The sequence below is a fragment of the Aptenodytes forsteri genome, unplaced genomic scaffold, assembly GCF_000699145.1.
Source record: "Aptenodytes forsteri isolate BGI_AS27 unplaced genomic scaffold, ASM69914v1 Scaffold134, whole genome shotgun sequence".
Classification (NCBI taxonomy): Eukaryota; Metazoa; Chordata; class Aves; order Sphenisciformes; family Spheniscidae; genus Aptenodytes; species Aptenodytes forsteri.
Window position 1 is genome coordinate 63,051 of NW_008795694.1, and position 7,946 is coordinate 70,996.

The following is a 7,946-nucleotide window of genomic DNA, read 5'->3' on the forward strand; positions in this document are numbered from 1 at the left end:
CCAGCCCAAATCCAAAACACAGCCCCGTACCAGCTACTGGGAAGAAAATTAACTCTACCACAGCCAAAGCCAGCACAACATATGCTACATATTACCTATTGCTAATAGTATTAAAATTAAAATGGTATAAAACTGTATAGTTGGAGCATGGGCTGAAGAGCTGAGATTTTTTAGATATTTTTATTAGCTCTGTGGCAGAATTGGTGTGAACAGAAGTTTGTATCTCTATAAGGTAATATAGTAACGTGTAAATGTAAACTCTAAATAGGAGAGTGCAAAAGAGGATGTGTGTAAACATAAGAAAAATAATTGGCATAGGTAAAAAGCAAGAATTTAATTTCAGAGAATAATTGTTTGTTTGTTTGTTTCCAATTTCCTATTGTTTCTCACAGTTTGGTCTGGGGTTTCTTAACTTGAGCCTGTTTACAGTGTTGCTGCAAATTTTATGGGTAAGTGGGTCATAGGTTTCTGGTTTGGGGTTTTTTTACGTTCAAATAATGTATCCAAATGTGAAAGTGAGAAATGTCTGGATATGGTTGAAATCTGGTTTTGTTCCAAAGATTACACCTCAATAGGTCTAGGAAGCCTAGTGTTGATATGGTGTGAAGGGCAATTCTTATTGCCACAATTCTGCTCTTTAAAAAAATCAGGCAGGTGGGCTCTCTTTTTTTCTCTTTCTTGATCTCATCCTGCTCACTACTGCTCTTCCCCCTTCCCCAGCAGCAGAAATGTGAAAGTTGATTTAACAACTTTCATTGAATACAAGAAATAGGGCAAAATAACAGGTTTGTTCGTACACTGAAAACAATAGTACCATTTCTGTGCAATTCTGCTTCAGCAGATGTGATGACAGTTCTTCAAAACTAACAATACTGATATTTTTGATTATTAAGAACTTTAAATCCGTCATGTCTGAGATGTTTTCTAACAGTAAAGGAGATTAAATTGATAGAAATAGTTGATGAGTGATGATTATTTTTTTTTTTTAACTAAAAATGCCATGTTTCTATGTTGAAGTGATTTTATAATTAAGTTTCCTCTCCCTTGCTGGCTTTTACTTATCGCTTCTCCAACACGTTTACTCTTGTGTTTTGTATCCATAGAGAGACAGTGTTGGGGTAAGCAGCAGTGTGTGAACATCTCTTCTAGTTAAGCATCTCGGTCAAAGAGGAGCTATTACAATTGTTACCTGTTTGGCTGGTAACATCACTGGGTCTCCTTTTTAGTATGTGGAAGAATAAGTGAACGTTTGCAGTTCAAGGAGTTGATTCTTCAGGAGCAGCAAAACCCCCCAACACTTTATTTTCTCTAACTGCTATTTCTACTATATAAGCCTGTTAAAAGGAACAGTTTGGGATTAGTGCCCTCAAGTATTTGGTGGGGGGGTGGGATGGTTGTGAGAGGATGTACGAGGGGGGAAGGTGGGGAAAGGTGTTAAGAATTTAATTTATGACTGTGTTAACATGCAGCACCTCAGAAGCATTTTGGGAATTCCCTTAGTTTCTGTGAATTAGACCTAAGTAAAAATGGATTGAACAGCCCAGCATGATAAAACTACAGATTATTTCCTTGGCAGGTACATAAGCCAAGAGCTGGCATCTGTTCAGAACTGTGAGCTTTGCACCAAGTTGTTGTTGAGCTGGTTAGGAACACCTGGAGTGTAACTGCTCCATTAAAATGATACTCTGACAAGATTGATTTCACTTAGAAATAAAACAAAGGCAGTCTTGTTAACTTGTAGTTCAAACAATTGCTTATGTTTCATATACAGGAAGCTGTGGAGTGTGCGTACTGAGGCATTAAATCAGAGTATTTAACGACCTCTGCTAATTTTGTTTGACATCCTATGTCTACTATTTTTAGCTGTATCCAGATTATTACAATTTAGTTGTGCATCCACTCATCTAGCTATAAATTTTCCCTTTTACTGAAACTGAATGTCTGGGAGTATAAGTGATGGCTGTGTGAAGTTGTTTAAGTAAAGAAGTTTGAGTTTATTTGCTGATCGAGATAGAGGAGAAAAGCAAAAGTACCTTACAGGCACTCAATGCCACCTCTTCAGCATTTTTGAAATACTTGAAAAGATCTCCTGTCTTTTCTTTACTGCCCACAGAATGACTTGTGTAGTGTTGAGTCTCCATCCAGGAGGTGTGATTCTCTCTGGGTTCAGTACTGGCTTTGAGAGGTCTTGGGCTGTAGCATCACGTACTGGGAACTTCCAGGGAACGTCCAGGCAAGATAGACTTGGAACTAGTGCGTAGTTCAGCCAACTCCTGAACCATGAGACCTGGAGTACAGCTTTTTCAAGGGGAAAGTTCATGTTTAAAGCAAAAGATGAAGGGAAGAGGACAGGTATTGATTTAAACTTTTTTTTTTGCAATACACTCCTAAGATTAAATATGTAGTATTACTACTCATTCAGAACAACATAGTTTTAAGGTTAGGAGTAGCAAATACAATTACCCGTCAGAAATTGTGTTAGGAAATAGGACAGACTGTAGTAACCAAGGACCAAGTTCTCAATGCATCTGCATGGAGCTCTAAGAAGGCATCAGTCTTTCTGTTTAAGAGAGTCAGCCGCCAGATGGGTATTAACCTCACCTTCTCCTGGGCTGTGTTTGGGTTTGTGAAAGGATGCGTGTCCCTCCGTTAGTCCCTGTGCTTAGATTTTCTGTTAAACATAGCACAAATCTGTCTCTGTAACTTTCCTCGTTCTGACATTAAATCCCTGCACTGATAAGCCCTCTATAACCATTAGCTAACATTCATGCCTTAAGTCACTTGGAAATTGTTTTGAATTAAGCTATAGCCTTCCTTACGTTAATTGAAAAACTGCAGTTCTTATGACAGTCATGAAAAGTGCTATGGGGAAAAACACAGCGTAATATGCTGTGTAAGCTGCCACTTCGCTTGACAACACCTCTTTCTCTGCCAGAGTGACGAAAGAACAGTAAGGGAGCACAGCAGGAACTGGACTAATAGAAACAAGCATTTCTGCTATGCCTGTCATCTAGGGACCTTAATGAACTTCAGCAATTAAAACATTAGTTTTGCAACCTTAGTCAAGTGCTGTGTATTTATCTTTCCTCTCTCCCCTCAGTTTGGAAGTTTACCAAACTGCTGTGCTGGGTCCTGGTCCCCTGTGCCCTGGTGTGCTCCGAGCCCTGAGCGGCCGCCTGGTGTTTGGGAGCTGGCTGGCGGCTCTCCGCCACCCTTTGGGTGCGCGGATTCTTTACCTACCGTTCTTTGAAAGCTGCATCTTGCAGCATGGTTGTCTTGGCACTGGATTTCCTCACAGCTTAAACCTGTTCTCTGTGTTTCTAGCTGTGTAAGAGTTAATCCTTTAAACTCGCAAAGCTTGCACAGCATTGTGAAGTGTTCAGTTCTTGTCCCTGCAGACACAAACAATAAAAGTTTGCAAGGTCTCTGCTGCAGTTTTTTTGACTCTCTACTCTGGGCTGAGGTTGAGCCCTCATGGGGGCCTGGGAAGGAACCTGCTCCCCTGCAGTTCATGTCCCATCTCCAGAACTGTGGAGGCTTTCCAGCTCGGGTCACCTTCCCGGATCTTGACTCATCTGGTGTACCCCAACAAATCCCTTTCAGGAGAAGCACCTCACCCTCTGCTGGGTTGTTCACCTTGCATCTGTCTAGACATCTTTCCACCAATAACTTTTTTTTTAATTTAGCAGTTCGGATCTTGCCCTTTAAACGATTTTCTCCACATGCAGGTAGGAGTTGTAATTCTTGACAGACTCCTTAGCAATTGCTATAATCGCTGGTAGAATAGCTTTAATGTTAGGAACTCTCATTGTCATTTGCCTGGTGGAAAATGAGTTCTGGTATACCAAAGATGGGTATACCACAGACACATGTTCCATGAAACAGTAGTCTTGGCAGAATTCATTTCAAAATATTGATCCGAATGTATAGATTACATTTGGATATATTTTCCCAGATATTTTTATAGCTGTCAGAAAGCTTGCAAAAGGTATCTGTGTTAGGACCACACCCTTCAACGCAGCTGCACCTGGGACGTGGTCACCTTGTGGAGATTATTAGCACAAAGTGGGCAACAAGATCGGAAATGAGAAATTACACTTTCTTCCATGTGAATTTTAGGAGTGATTTTGGTATATGAAACAGAATTATGTGTGTGCTCTGAGCGAGTTTTAAATATGCATGGAGCTCCATACTCTTTGAAAAGCACTGTGTGATTATTGATAACTCCAAGCGGTCAAGACCTCAGTTCATTCTTCTCTAAAAGCTAGATTACCCCATCCTTACAGAGAGCAGCATATGCGCAAATAAGTCTCGAACATATTGCATCTTTTCTCAACCATGTCACCCAATCAGTAGAAATGGTCTCTTAATGCTCGTGTAAAATTAGAATGGGATTCAAGCCTATCTAGGGAAATCTATTTTTCAGATACCTTTGGGAACACGCATTGAAGGAGTTGTATAAATTTTTCCACCGTTTGCATTGTGTTAAAAAAACAATAGAATCACACAAATAAGGAGGACGGTGATTTAAAATATGTTCTGAAAGAAAGGCCGTTCAGGCAGTCAGGCCAAAGGAATGGTCAGCAAAAGCCATCCTCTCTGGTAATGCGCTGTCATGGTGACTCACAGATGAAAGGCCGTCTGTCTGACTTATCAGTCACCTTTTGGCCTCTGACTTACTAGTTGCCTTTTGGTGTGAACGTGAGCATCTGCTGGAGTCATGGATGGACTGCTCAGAGTTCAGCAGTCCAGAAGCCAAGTGACTCAAAGATTTCTTGCCATGGAGATGATAAACAAAAAGCTGGGTTGGAATTACCAAGGAGTAGAATATGGAGACACACTAAGTACAATATGTGAAACCGTTTTCTCTGTGAGTAAACAATTTCACTTGAAGCTCTTGTTGCTTTTTCTCTCATGCAGTTGATTTGTCCTGCAGTTGTCCCTCTGCTAACCTTCCTGGAAAGTTTGTATACTGACATTGGCTGAAGAGCCTGTTCCTGGAGCAGAAGAAAGAAATCCTGTAGTTCCAATTTAGCTGTAGTCATTGAGTTAAGCTAAAGCAATTTCAGTTTCATGCATAGATAACCTATGTCAAAACTTCATGTCAAGTGTTGGAAGGATGTTTTTGTAGTTCGTGTTACAGAGGGACTTTGATACATGACTAATCTCTCTAGTTTTGTTGAGGGTTTTCCTTGTGGAACTGGACAAGTTAGTTCAAAATTTCTGTAACCGCATGTTCATTAGTTCTCAATTTTATAAGGTGGAAATGCTTGTCCTTCACTTTTTTGTTTCTCCCCCCCCCCAGTTTGACAGTAAAACTTCCAGGGAAGGAACTACTTGTGTATGTTTGTGGCATCCAGCACACAAAGACCTCAATCTTAGCTTAGAGCTCTGAGTATCTCTCCGATAGTGAACATAAAGTAAAAGTTGAACAAAAACAAGAAAGGACAAAGGCTTGAACAGGTTTGACTTGATCCTGAAATGTTCCTCCATAGCTAAGTCAATTACCTTGCACTGATAACATTAAAGTAGCTCATATGCTGTATGTGCCACATGTTGTTCTCTTCTATCTCATAATATATTAAATTTTTTTAATGCCTGGAATGCCAGGCTATCTTAAAGGTATTTCAGGTATTTTTCTATTATTGCTTGTATAGTTTTTTGGTATTATAGTTCTCTCTGAAGTAATTCTCTTATCCACTGAATTCCACAAAGAGAGGCTCTCCTAGAGGGACTGCAGCCTCCACTCACCAGGGTATAAATCACAAATGATAAGTATATGAGATGTCAGCTGTCACTTGCTGGTGACCCTGTAGCAGTAGCCGCCTGTGTGTGGAGAATGTCAAGATGCTAAGCTCGTCTCTTCCAGGAAGCCTGAGTTTTTTGAAGTTCCTGAAACTTTTCTGATTAGAAGAGTTGTAGAGTGGGTTTGATCAGAGTTAGAAACTATAGTTCCAATGACTTTGGGTTTTATCATGGCTTCGCAACAGTTCACTGTAGTTTACTGGCGGTCACAAAGCAGTATTGGATTTTACTGATACACAACATTTAGGAGGTGTATTAGGTTCCTGACTTATGACTGTATTTGGGCTCATAGCCACCTTTGGGTCTAGGAAATATTATCCACAACGTGAGGTTGTACAGATGGATATTTTTGCCCTGTACTCCTGAGAATGTCTGCAAGTTAAAAAAGGAGGAGAAACCCAAATTAATGCATAGTATCTAGATAGGTGTACCGTCCTCTCAGATATGAAGGGATTTCTCTCTGCATCCCAAATGCCAGTCTTGGGCGCATTTCTGTGTTAATTAAATGTATGCTACCCTTGTGACTGTTTGGAGGTCGGGAGAGACTGGGGGCCAGTGGGACGAATTAAGCAGTACAGATATTTTGTTACCAGAAACTGTGTTCATTTGTGCCTAAGCTGGTTTTGCTGTCAAGCCTATATTGTAGAACAGCATTTGAGTGGCTACCGTGTCACTGTAAGGAAACCAAGCAAAAATGGAAATTACAGTGACTTGTACATAGCAAAAACATGAAGCTGAGTTCAGTACAGATCAATGGTAGCGGGATGGGACTCTCTCTGCAACTTAGGTTACCTGTGCAGATCTTAAAATAAAGAAGCTGTAAAGATATAAGAAATCCATATCAGTCTGTTAGCTCACTCCGAGGTTTTTTTACGGTCTTGCAATTACTCAGGAAAGAGTTACAACTCATTATCGTAGCTTTTTAAATAAAATTTTACAGCAGCAAAGCTACTTCAATGAGAAGTAGAGTCTTCCCATGTTGCAGTTCTGTATTTGAAAACAGATCTTTATATTCAGCGCAGAACTTAAAAACTTCAACTTAAAACATATTTATCCATCAAATATTGATTCTCTGTGTATTGAATTAGTTTTCCCTCAGTCAGAACCTCTGCATCCAGAGTAGTGCTACGTAGTACTGTTTTTAACTGAGAGCTTTAACTTTTTTGGTTTTAGTCATTCCAAACTATAAGTGTAGAATATGAGCACGGGTATTAGCTCAGCACTCCAGGCTCAGCTATAGCGAAGTGTCAAAGGAAAATATGAGCAGAGATCAAATATGTATTTTTATATTATTAGATACATTTAAGTGTTCACTATGGAATGTGGTATAGAAAAATACCTTAAATTTAAGTGTGGTCATTAAACCGAGACAGGTACATTGCACATCGCTACGTGACACAAAATTCTGTGTTTTTTTTAAATTCTGTAGCTTTTTTAAAGCTACACAGCAGAGGCTGCGTAGCACATGCAAACACCCTTGTAGTTTTCCATCTTTTGCCTTTTCAGAGCTACTAGGAATCAGTTACCTAGCTTACGTTGCAGTAGCAGTTAGATTTGGTTTTCTTTTCTCTCTTTGCCAGTCACCTCCCCAGGTCCCATTGTAGAGCTGGGGCTTTATCATACTGCAGCAGGTCTCAGTGAGAGCGAGAATTCATTTCTGCCTTTTAAGAGATATCCATGGAGCCTGTCAAAAGCCTTCAGTTATGTTTGGGCCTTGACAAGTTTTAAGAGCAGACAACAAGCTGCCTGGCTTGCTCTGTGCAGAACACGTGAGCTGCTGTCAACCGGGCTGCTGCTGCACGTTTGTCCTGCTGCACTAACCTGACATGGCTGAGTAAGTGGGAACGGGTGGCCTTTCTGCTCTGTATGGAGTTGATGAATTTACAGTTCAAACAGCACAAGTTTAGGGAAATTTCTGCACTTACCTGCTACTGTAAACCACCTGAAAATGGGTTGAGATCTTTGACAGAGAGTGGAGAGGGAGAAGGCTATGTCTTTGAAGTAGTGATGTCACAGAATCATAGAATTGTTTAGGTTGGAAAAGATGCTTAAGATCATCGAGTCCAACCATTAACACGGCACTGCCAAGTCCACCCCTAAACCATGTCCCTAAGCGCCACATCTACATGTCTTTTAAATAC

General features: G+C 40.4%; 1 protein-coding gene across 1 annotated transcript in view; it reads left to right on the forward strand.

The window, feature by feature from the left end:
* OGDHL (oxoglutarate dehydrogenase-like) overlaps positions 1-7,946 on the forward strand; it is a 51,070-nt gene that overhangs the window by 32,466 nt on the left and 10,658 nt on the right. The window lies entirely within an intron of this gene.